This window comes from Artemia sp. Qi Xiang Cuo, chromosome 19, assembly GCF_049724085.1.
Source record: "Artemia sp. Qi Xiang Cuo chromosome 19, ASM4972408v1, whole genome shotgun sequence".
Lineage (NCBI taxonomy): Eukaryota > Metazoa > Arthropoda > Branchiopoda > Anostraca > Artemiidae > Artemia > Artemia sp. Qi Xiang Cuo.
In genome coordinates this window covers 42,528,574-42,541,035 of record NC_142812.1, presented here as the reverse complement: position 1 = coordinate 42,541,035, position 12,462 = coordinate 42,528,574, and positions in this window count along the sequence as shown.

Here is a 12,462-nt window from a genome sequence, read left to right as displayed (position 1 = left end):
CCAACAAAACTGGAAAGTTAATTTTTTACGGGGAAGAAGATTGCCAATGAAGATTATTGAACGTTAAATTTTAAATAGGTACTACTTTTAACAAAAGGCATTGAAAAAGTACTACTTTTAACAGAAAGTACTGAAAAAGTACTACATTCCCTTAAATATTCAAGAAGTACTATAGGATCAAAAAGCTTTAAAGAGTACTTTGGTTCTACCCGTGCAATCCTGCGAACAAGATACTGTCTTAATTGACAGATTTTGGCGCTAGATTCCGAAATCTGAACCAGTGATCTTAACTTGAAGCCATTTTTACCGCCTAGATTTTCCTTAACCTAAGATCCCTTATTTTTAGAAAAGTGAAAACAAAGCGCGTTTTTTCTTGACAGTAGCTGCCCACTAGCTGTATTACTTCTTAAAAAAGAGTTGAAACAAAAATCCCAAATAAGTACGATCAGGTAAATATTTAGGTGAAACTTTTGGAGTTATCATTCCTACATTCTACCATTTCTTTTTAGCTAGAAAACCCATCTTGCTTTATATCTTTCCTGTCCTTTTGCATTACAACAATTCACGAGTGAGTAACTAAATGAAGAATTCATTGATTATCAGTCAAATGCAATTTCTTTTTTACAAAAAAACATGTGAATGATTTAATGTGGACATGAAAAAGGGCGTGACTTATGTCTATATCTTTTTTTCCCATGAATTAACAAATTGAGAGTAAATTATGACTTTGATTTTTCTTGAATTGAAAGCAAAAAATTATACTAACTTTTGAACTCAAAAGAAAAATAGCAAAATACAATTTTTCAACTGACAACAAAACATAAAAACTTCGTTTAATTATAAAAAAAAATACTTGGGCTCAATGAGTTCTATTTATTTATTAGTTCCAAAATGCAACAAGCTTTACCAAGCTTGCAAGCTAGTAAGTTTTTATTTTGAGTTTCTATTTTCTTCTAGTTCTTCCCCTTCATAAATGTTAATTAATGTGTCCCCTTGACACAAGTTCTCGGAAGATTCGGTGGTGAAACCAGTGGCAGAAGTAGGCTGCTTGTTCCCTAAAACCACTTTCTATCCACCAAAAGGGTACTTTGACTTCTATACCATGTGAAGAGTGTAGCGATAAAAGTTATTTGTGGCTATAAAGAAATTATTAGCTATAAAAGGAAGGACTGGGCTTAATTGCGGTAATAAATATTGACCGCGTCAAATCTAATATCGTACTTTAAAGCTGCAATCTTACACCTTATAAGTTCTCCGATAGCGCCGCTTATAGCGCTAAAGATTGTGCCATCGAGCCCTGCGGCACAACAATGGGGAGTGAAGTAAATTTATAACCGCGCCACCCTCAATTATTGAGAGAAAATAAAATGTGTAGCCATATAAATGTGACCTCTTTTTCTCGAGCTATCTGGAGATCAGATTCCCTGGGAACGTATCTTGGAGACATGCGAACTAATTACCTTTTATTAGACTAGATACAGACATATAAAATGGAATAAACACAGGTAAAAAGCAATAGATTTATTGAGTCTTACATATTTAGGTGAACAGCAGTAGGTCACTTCAAATGACACAACGGTGACTGAGATACAACAATGAAAGGATTGCAAAGCTTGAACGTCAAAATAATTCTGTCTAAATGGTCCTGAATCTGATTTACGAATCTTTCCAAAAAGCACTTTTACCCCACCATCAAACGTAGTTTTTTTGTCCTTCGCTCTAAGAACTGGCTCACAATTGGCTCAAGTGGCCCAAGGATGCGAACCCTTTGTCCAATAAATTGTTTTAAATATTTCTGATGATTCAAACGTTCACACGGTTCTTATCATTTAAACTTCCTTAGAAATATTGTGCGAAGCATCTTTTTTATTGCCCACTCTCTTAGCGAAATCCAAAGCTTAGATAGCGCCGTTCTTTGTCTGAGGCTAACTGCAATTTATTTCTTTGCTGATTAAGGACTTTTCTTTCTTTTTTGACACTCGATTTAAACTTAATTAGAGGAAGTCGGAATTATCTTTAGAAAGAAGGAACTTTATTTTGGTATTTTAAATATATCGCATTTTACTCACGGTACATATTACCCTTCCCATTAATTAATGACGTCCCATCATTAGCACTTGCTTGCCTTTGGGCTTTTGAAATGTTCTATTAACTATTTATTAACTATTCATTCTACATAATTTTGATTGACATTGTATTATTTCATGTTAATATTTTGGCTTACTCAGGAGTGCTAAAAATTTTCTCTATTACTCTTCTTATTTTATTCTACATCCCTATCTAAAATTCATCTACCGGACTAAGATTATTCATGGTTCTAGGCTAGCTACTATACTAAAGATTGTTTTTCTACATCTAACACTGATTTCTTTCACATTTCCAACAAGGTTGGGGCTATTCTACCTTTACTTAAGATTTTTTTTGAATTCACTTTTTACAAGGCCTTTTTCTGATTTTGCTGTCTATAGGGCACACTGCTTTCTATCTATGCTATATTAAGTGAACAGCTCGACAAAGCAACATATAATACTCTCTGAATATCTAACACTACAAACGAGAACTATTTAAAACACACAATATTGGGTTTATCAAGTTCACTGGTAACATTAAAACAATATCACTGAGGATGTTTGATACGCAATGTTAACGATGGAATTTTGGCAGTAACATATAGTTAACATAAAGCTATTAAGAAGTAACATGTGTAAATTCACATCTATTTCATCACCATTTGAGTCTCTTTAGCGTACTCAATCCTTCTGTTGTAAATTATTGTGCTTCACTCTTTTCGTCTTCGCAAAATTTTTGAAGCACTTACGTTATGGTTTCTTCATGGGACAGTTCAAGTACGGTTGTGTTCACACGACAAGATTTCTCTAATTGTCAACTGGAAAATGATGCTTCTAATTACAGGTGTGGGAATATTCTATCAGAGTTCATTCTCACCTGCTTTTTGACAGTTCATAGGCTGCCTTATCATGAAGGGGTCGAACACTAGGAGTGGGTTTATTTTCTTCTCAGCATATCATTTTTGGGATATTTTGAGGCACCTAGAGAATGCATTCTCGCATAAAATTGTTCATTTGTGTCTCTTATAAAATTGTTAGCTCATGGCTTGCGTCTATTAACCTTTGCGGTGATTCCTAGGTTAATCACGGGGGAATTGAAGTTTGGATTTGGGATATGTCAACTTCCCACTAAAGTGACTCCTTCAACATATTGTTTTTAGCTTGTGGGAGGGGTATATTGTCACTGAGGGGTTGGTCACTGGGGTTAATTTTGGTTTCCAGGTTCATTTTTCAGAAATTATCTCGTAACATTTATGGGATAATAGAGATATGAATTTTCCACACAGAGAGGATACGATGGGTTCCAAGAGATGATCGAAAGAGATCGACGCGTGAGTCTGAGAAACACAAGTAGTTTTTGGAGTAATCGAAAATAATAACTGTACAGTCATATGGTATATGGGTCCATAATGATTATCAAAGGCGATATTTATGTACTTATATCTTGTACTGGTCGATGGGGTTCTCAGAATTAATGTGATTATATAGTTCGATAATACACTGGATACTGAGATTCAAATATAATTTTACCTGATACGTAATATGGTTCGTGGTCGAAGAAGCAACGATCTAGGGTAACTGTTGTTTTCGTAGACGTAGCTGGGATAGAAATTGGCTGGAGTCTATGGTGAGTACTCTTCGTTGGTTGAGGTGTGATGAAAATAGATGCTACTATGTTGTATCTACACTGGACAACTCATTGTAATGCTCGATATCCAATATGTCGATCCGCTTTCTGTAATAAAAACAACGAGGCAGAATGACACGTTCTTTAAAACAAATAGTCATAATATATAATAAACAATACAATTAGGTGCATTTCAGGGTGAAGATTACCCTACAAGACAATATAAAGATACACTGATATTACTACATAAAACGACATTATTATCATGTTGGTTTCATATATGTACATTTACCATTTGGGAAATCTGAAACAGAGATGTCTTCTAATTGGTTTTGAAAAAAGAAACAACAATAAAGGGTTTATTTAATTCTTCAATACTTATTAAATAAACATAATTTACTCTACATTATTAAGTTTGAGGTCTAATTTTACAACATATTTCATGCCTGCATTGTTCACGCACGTCCGTGCTGTTTAAGAAACGCATGTTGCAGCGTCATAACCACACAGTTTTACGCAAACGACACTACAATGAGGGAACAATACATAGGAGGGACGAGTGGATACCTCCATACCCACTCGTTTTCTAACGTCCTCCCTTTTTCTTGGCTTAGACGGTTTCCAGGGGTTTTGGTTTTGACCTCTGCATTTCAGTCGTTTCCCCGTGTTCCTCTCTTGGTTTTTGCCTTCTTAGTCTCAGTATTTTCTCGTAATTACAAGTCAATAGGGTTCTTATGGTCAGGGAAGTCGCAAATACGAAACATACGGCTAGTAGTATGTTCCACCAGAAACTGGATGAAAATAATCCGTATCTATCATCCACATACGTTAATCTTTGGTCTTCATTTGTAAATGTTGCACGCCCGCAACAAACAAAACGCTGCTTGAGGGTGAGCTCCCCCCCCCAGACTTCCCACAAGACGTGGTCCAGCACCACTTTTCGTTTTCAGTCGACCACGATCTTCCTACCTTTGGTTATTTTCTGTTCCAACATTTCTCTCTGATCACCAATGTTTTGACATCACTCGTATTATTATTTTTTTTTTTTTTATTAATATTGACTTGGTTAACTTTACTTGCACACTGTTAAATTTATTATGGTGGATCACAAGTTGATTTTCATAAGGGATTTGAAATTTGTCTTTACATTAATTAGGGATATTTCCATCTGTCAGGTTTTTTAACCGTTCTACCTGACTGTGTCGTTATATTCTCTTCTGTTTCTTGCGGTTTTTTCTTTTTAGTTTTTTCAAGCGAAATAAGATCAAATTTTTTGTATTTTTTTTTCAAAGATTCTTGCTCTTTTCAGTTCGTTTGTTTCGCGTGTGCGGCTGCTGAAATCGGTCTTGATTTCCCTATTCCTTTAACTACCATATGGTCTGATTTGCCGTCAGACTCTTCGGAACTAGTTTCCGATGATTCTGTATCATAAGTTTTAGAGGTTGCACCTTGCATTTTTGATGTATCACCTCCCCTTCCTTCGTAAATGTCTACTCTTCTGGAAGTATAAGGTTTATTCCCTAAGTCCTCGCCTTGAGTTTTCAACTCGGGGGATTTGAAAGATTCTTGAGAGCTTTGGGAGGAATCAAGAGTTTTTGCGGGGTTCCTCCACTGTTTGAATGCCATGTCTTCAGGGGGATGGGGCATTTTTCGAACTAGGGTTTCTCTTCATGAAGTCCACTGTTTAGGTTTGACCTTGGACACAGTTATATCATTATATTGTCCTTGCTGGTCATCCTTGGGAGTTTTATTCTCGGGCAATTTACTTTGACTCGTTTTTATGGGGAAATTTATTAAATCCATAGCTTCTCACAGATTTGTTTTAGTTAAATCTTTGGGAGGAATTTTCTTTACAGTAATACCGGGAGTTTCTACAGCTCTATTGAATTCTTCCTGTAAAGACAGGGGCCTTTCTATTGGTGTTGCAAGGGAAACCATATCGTCTGGAAATCTTTTGGGAGGACAAGGGGTCGAAAGTCTATCGGGGAAAAATTGGGGTTTTGGAGATATCGTATAATCTAGTTCTCCCGCGCTCACCGATGAATAACTTTTTGGATCTTTTGGCGTTTTTATTTCAGGAAAAAATCCTGGTATTAGGGATTTTTTCTTGGGAAGAAACTAGATTTTTCATTGCTAAAAATTCTTTACATTTTTAATCATCACAGTCATCTTCAAAATAATCTTGCTTGCAATTAAAGGGTTTTAGCTCTGGCAATCTTGACCTAGGGGGCTCATTTTTTGCATATGATGAGTCAGCAGAGGGGGAATGTGAAGCCCATCTTCCCGGAAATTTGGCTCTTTTTATTCTGCTAACATATGCCTTGTAAGTTCTTCCGCTATCGGGGTTTTCCATTTCAAAAGGATAATCGTTATCGTACTTTTTGACTATTCTGTATGGTCCAGAATATTTGTTGGAAACTTTTTTTCCTTCCGTTTTTGCCTCGTTCTTTAGGTAGACACAGTCTCCTACTTTGAAATCTATACTCCCCTTGACTTTGGGTTGGTTTCTTAGCTCTTGGTTTATTTTACATTTTTCCAACTTTTGCCTAACTATTTTATAAGTTTTCCTCATCCTATTTATGAATTCTTGTTTGCAGTCCTCCGAGTTATTATAATACTGCGGAGATTCATTAATCTCATTATACGGGATTCTAAAATCCCGACCAAAAAGTAAATAAAATGGAATATTTTTATTTGTTTCTGAATAAGCAGTATTGATTACGCTATTTAAATATGGTAAGAATTTATCCCAGTCGTTTCAACTGTCTTTTGTATAAATAATTAATACGTTCGAAAATATTTTATGCCTATTTTATATTTTACCATTAGCTTGTGGATGGTACGGAGCTGTTACCATTTTCTCTATATTAAGAAAACGCATTAAATCTTTTGTTACTTTTGAAACAAAATTGCTTCCGTTGTCACTCAAAACCTTATTTGGAATGCCAAATTTTAAAAATAATTTCGCCAACGCCTTACTTGTGGCGTCAGCGCTTTGATTTTTTAATGCTTTTGCAAAAGCAAATCCGGAAAAGTGATCTATAACCGAAAGAATACAAGTATGGCCTCTGCTGGAAACAGGCAAGCCTCCGCTCGTCCCGTATAAATCAAATGAGATAATATCGAAGGGATACTTTGCTACCGGGACTCTTCCCATTGGAGGATTAGGAGAAGCCTGGGGGATTTTTCTTAAGTTACAAGCTTCGCATGTACTTACAAATTCTTTAAGTATTCTTATTGTCGACGGCACGTAAAAATATGGCCTTAATTTATAAAGAGTTTTCACTGCTCCTAAATGCCCGCCTAAACCAGAATGAAAATATTCAAATGCAGGTGATATCAAGTTGTGTCGTTATACAGGTATAATTAAGGTTTTGTTTCTTTTTGTCTCAGCCGCCACGACTCTACGCAATATTTCTTCATCGAGATCATATTAAAATTTATATATTTCTTTTCTAAGAGTTTTGAATTTATCAGGTAACGCATCATCGTTCACAAAGTAATTAATAAGCGCCGAACACATTTCGTCCTTTTTTGCTTTCTTTTTATATTTTCTAAAGACAAGGGACAATATTTAACCTTATTTTCCTTTACTCTGTCTTTGACTTTGTTTTTTTTAAGTATATGTTTGCTTGTAGCATTGATGACGTCAAATTTATTTTCCTCAGTTTCTGACGGAATTTTTTCTGGGTATCTACTCAAATAGTCACAAGCTGCATTTTGTTTACCTTTTAAATGTTCAAATTCGTAATGTAGGTCTTGGATTTTCATAATCCATCTAGCTAGAATTCCCCTGGGGTTTTTAAATGTGCGCAGGTACTGCAAGCTTTTATGGTCTGATCGTAGCATAAATTTTCTACCAATGAAATAGTGTTTAAATTTGTCCTAGTGGTGGATTATAGATAATAATTCTAAGTTTGTGGCGGAATAACTACTTTCGCCTTTTGATAAGGTTCTACTCGAATAGCATATAACTTTTTATATTTGTTTTTGTTTAGGCGTTCCCTCTAGAGGATTAGGGTTTTCTACCGGGATTATTTGCGAAAGAATAGCGCCAATGCCTTTTGAACTAGCATCGGTTGCAACCACAAATTGTCCGTTTTCAAAATCAGGAAGGGATAATATTGGTTCAGAAGTGAGTGCCTTTTTGAGACGGTCTAGGGAAGTTTGAGCTTCCTGGGACCAGGTAACATTATGGGAGTTTCCTTTAGTTAATTCCGTGAGGGGTTTCGCAATTTGGGCGTAATTGCGCACGAATTTTCTAAAGTAGCCAGTAAGACCTAAAATTTCCCTCAATTCTTTCATAGTTCTGGGGGGCTTGAGGTTTTCAACACATTTTATTTTACCAAGGTCTGGGGATATCTCTCCTTGTGTTACTACTACTAAAAATTTAATTTTGGGTTAAAATAAATTTACTTTCTCCGGCCGGCATTTTAAATTGACCCGTCTGAACTTCTCGAACACCTTAGCTAATGTTGCTAAGCGTTGTTCAGTGTTTTCTCCCACGCATATGACATCATCAACAAAATGAATGATATTCTTTAATCCTCTTAACAGGTGTAATAGGGGTCACCATAGCGCGCTTGAACTTGTTTTAAGTCCAAAAGGTACCCTTAAGTATTCATATGAACCACATTCAGATGCTGAAAATGCAGTTTTATGGACATCTTTTTCGGCTATTTTTACTTGGTGGTAGCCTTGGGTAAGGTCCAAAGAAGTAAAAATTTTGTTTTTGCTTGAAATTGAGTCAAGAATTTCACCTATTCTTGGTAAAGGAAATTTACCGCTAACTACTTGTTTGTTAAGGGCTCTATAGTCTACTACAAGTCTAAGGTCACCATTCTTTTTTTGGTACCAAGATCACTGGTGCAGAATACGGGCTTATACTGGGGCGTATAATTTCATTTTTTTTCTAATTCATGAAATTTTAACCATTTTAACTATTTATTTTTTAACCATTCTTTGTGCTTATATGGCACACGATATGGCTGTTTTGCTACGGGATTACCAGTCGTTAAAATTGAGCGTTCTTAAAACGGTATCAATCCGATATCATCTTCAGATGCGTAAAATACATCTTTAAAATTCCATAATAATTCGCATAATTTTTTCTTAAGTTCCAAGTCCGTAATATGATCCATATTAAATTTGTTTAAGAATTGCGATTTAGTTAAAGGATATTTGTTATTTGAGGTTTTAATGCCGTTAACTAGGTTTCTTTTAGAATTTTCCCAACTAAACACGTCCCCTTTTTTATTGTAATTGTATCATTTTCGTGGTTATTAGTTACACAAATAAAACCTTCTCCTTTGTCATAAGATATAATCTGTTCCTCACATAGCAGATTTTCAGGAATTTCATTTGATGGGGTCGCAAACCATATTCCGGATTTGCTAACTACTGGTTCAATCATCTGTGATATTTGAATTTTTTGCATCGTTTTGGGAGGGACTTTTGTTTTCCTTATCGCGAATCCGTAATATTTCTCTTTATTTTCATTATTAGATTCATACTGGCGCTATGCTGCGCCATTGTGGCATCTTGTGGCGTCACGTTGGGTTTTACTGTTTTTCCATAATTCCACTATTTTTTTTATTTCGTTTGACCTGTACTGTCGCATATCTCCTATTCTTATTTTCGCAGATTCAATACCCTTATTTTTTAAATTTACTTCATCTCTGCAATGTCTCTCAGAATAATTGAACAAATTTCTAACTATGCCATGTCCTTTTTGCGAGACATGAGCTTCAAAATATTTCGACATTATACCACCAGAAATTTTGTTTACTGTTACGTTGTTTTCGTAACCTCTGTTACAATTTCTTAAGGCAGAAATTTCTTCCCCTACCTTAGCCGTGTAGACAAGCTTTTCATTAGCCACGTCTAATAGTACTCTATTAGACCTTGAAAAATTTGTGACTATAAGTGCCTCGTACGGAAAGTTATCGCATATTATAAAATTTGTCGGAAAGATCCTATTGTCCCTTTTTACGTTTAGGCAAATTGAACCTCTTGCATCCAATTTATGCCCTGTCACGCTAGTTAGATTGGGATTATTAGGGTTCCTCTGTCGCCTAATATGCAGAGGCAACATATTAAATACGCATGAGCTTATGATATTAACTGTAGCTCCGCTGTCAACTAAGGCCTTAAAGTAAAGATTTTCTACACAAAAATCATTAAATATAGGTAACTTGTTAATACTATCACTACAAGACGGAACTACTATCAGTTTGGACCTATTAAATATTCTGGGCACCCTCCGGGTTCAATTTATATTTTTGAGGGGCCTGAAACGTTTCCCTGAGGATTTATTTCATGCGTCGGTGCCTGTAATAGATATTCAGACATATGAGATTCCGTAGGCATATTTAATTGATTTATGTCTATCTGCCTTTGCCATGTATTATTATAGTAACGTGGATGTCTTGCGTCTGTACCGCTTGCTGACGCTGACTGCCAATGCCGTTGGCTTGCAAAATTTTCATTTCCCGTCGGCAAATTTTCGTGATTTCTATATAGCATTCTCGCATTATATTGGCTTTGGCGATTATTTGGGTTTTCAAATTGGTAATTTATTTGTGTATTGGGAGGAGGGTTATACAAAATTGGTTGGTACGCGTTGTAAGGTACTGATTGGCGCAATCTTCCCTGGCTATAGCCTAGTGCATCACCGGCGCTAAAATTTGTTCTTCCGAACAAATGGTTGCCATAATTTTGCCTACTGACGACAGCAATTCTTGCTTTGCGGTTGCGGACATAATGGCACTCTCTCGCGATATGCCCAGGTCGATTGAAATTATAGCATCTTATTATTGTATGATTATTTTCGTAACTACATTGTTTGATGGGCTGAAAACGTACTGTCTTCGGCCTAGCGGGTTCTTGTGTTTTATTTCTTTGTGGTACTGGGGAGTTATCCCTTGAAAAGAAATTGGGAGACGCCTGATCTCCCTTGAAGATTAGGTTCGTGTTTGAATCGCCTAGGCTATTTATTTTTGATTTACTGTGATTTGCGACCATCGTGTCGACTTCGATCAGTCGATCTACCTCCTGAACTGCAAGATCCAACGTCTGAATATATTTGGATATTACCATTCTATATAGTTTTGGGGGTAGCCTTTGCAAAAAGGTATTTAGTATGACTTTTTCATACAGTTGTCCTGAACCTCTTCCGTATTCTGCCTCTACTGAAATGCGTATATTATCAAGATATTCTCTTATATTTTGTGAATAGTCAAAGCACACCATTCCGTGTTTTAATTTATTTATGGAACTGGTTTCGATAAATCTATCTTTAAATGCTTTTAACAATTTGTCCACCGTATTTATTGGCAAGCTGGCGTCGTCGCCTATAATATGTTCAATCTGCTTCAGAAAGGTTAAGGCCTGGCCTTTTAATCGTAGTAGAAGCATTTCGACTAACGTTTCTAGCTCTGTTTTTGTTAGTTCTACAAACTGGGCCAATTGGATATTAAATTCGTCAACATCTGATTGACCATTGTACTCCGGGATAGACTTTGCTATTTCTATATTTTTCGCAACCAACTTTTGCGACATTAATTTTTCTTATAAATCCTCTGGCATTTTTTTTTTTGAGTTTGAGTAATTCGAAATAATTTTTTTTTTCACTTAACCTATTTTGGGGGAGGCTATTATCTCCTATGAGATATAGAGGATTTTCTGTAGTAGTTTAACGGTTAGAGGCATAATCGTTTTACTTATACGTTTATATTTCTCCAATAGTTAAATCCAAATTACAAAGTTTATAGCGTAATTAGTTCGCAAGTTTTCCTCCAATTTCCGACTGCGCCATTTGTAGCGATAAAAGTTATTTGTGGCTATAAAGAAATTATTAGCTATAAAAGGAAGGACTGGGCTTAATTGCGGTAATAAATATTGACCGCGTCAAATCTAATATCGTACTTTAAAGCTGCGATCTTACACCTTATAAGTTCTCCGATAGCGCCACTTATAGTTCTAAAGATTGTGCCATCGAGCCCTGCGCCACAACAATGGGGAGTGAAGTAAATTTATAACCGCGCCACCCTCAATTATTGAGAGAAAATAACATGTGTAGCCATATAAATGTGACCTCTTTTTTTCGAGCAATCTGGAGATCAGATTCCCTGGGAACGTATCTTGGAGACATGCGAACTAATTACCTTTTATTAGACTAGATGCAGACATATAAAATGAAATAAACACAGGTAAAAAACAATAGATTTATTGAGACTCACATATTTAGGCGAACAGCAGTAGGTCGCTTCAAATGACACAACGGTGACTGAGATACAACAATGAAAGGATTGCAAAGCTTGAACGTCGAAATAATTCTGTCTAAATGGTCCTGAATCTGATCTACGAATCTTTCCAAAAAGCACTTTTACCCCACTATCAAACGTAGTTTTTTTTTGTCCTGCGCTCTAAGAACTGGCTCACAATTGGCTCAAGTGGCCCAAGGATGCGAACCCTTTGTCCAATAAATTGTTTTAAATATTTCTGATGATTCAAACGTTCGCACGGTTCTTATCATTTAAACTTCCTTAGAAATATTGTGCGTAGCATTTCTTTTATTGCCCACTGTCTTTGCGAAATCCAAAGCTTAGATAGCGCTGTTCTTTGTCCGAGGCTAACTGCCGTTTATTTCTTTGCTGATTAAGGACTTTTCTTTCTTTTTTGACACTAGATTTAAACTTAATTAGAGGAAGTCGGAATTATCTTTAGAAAGAAGGAACTTTATTTTGGTATTTTAAATATATCGCA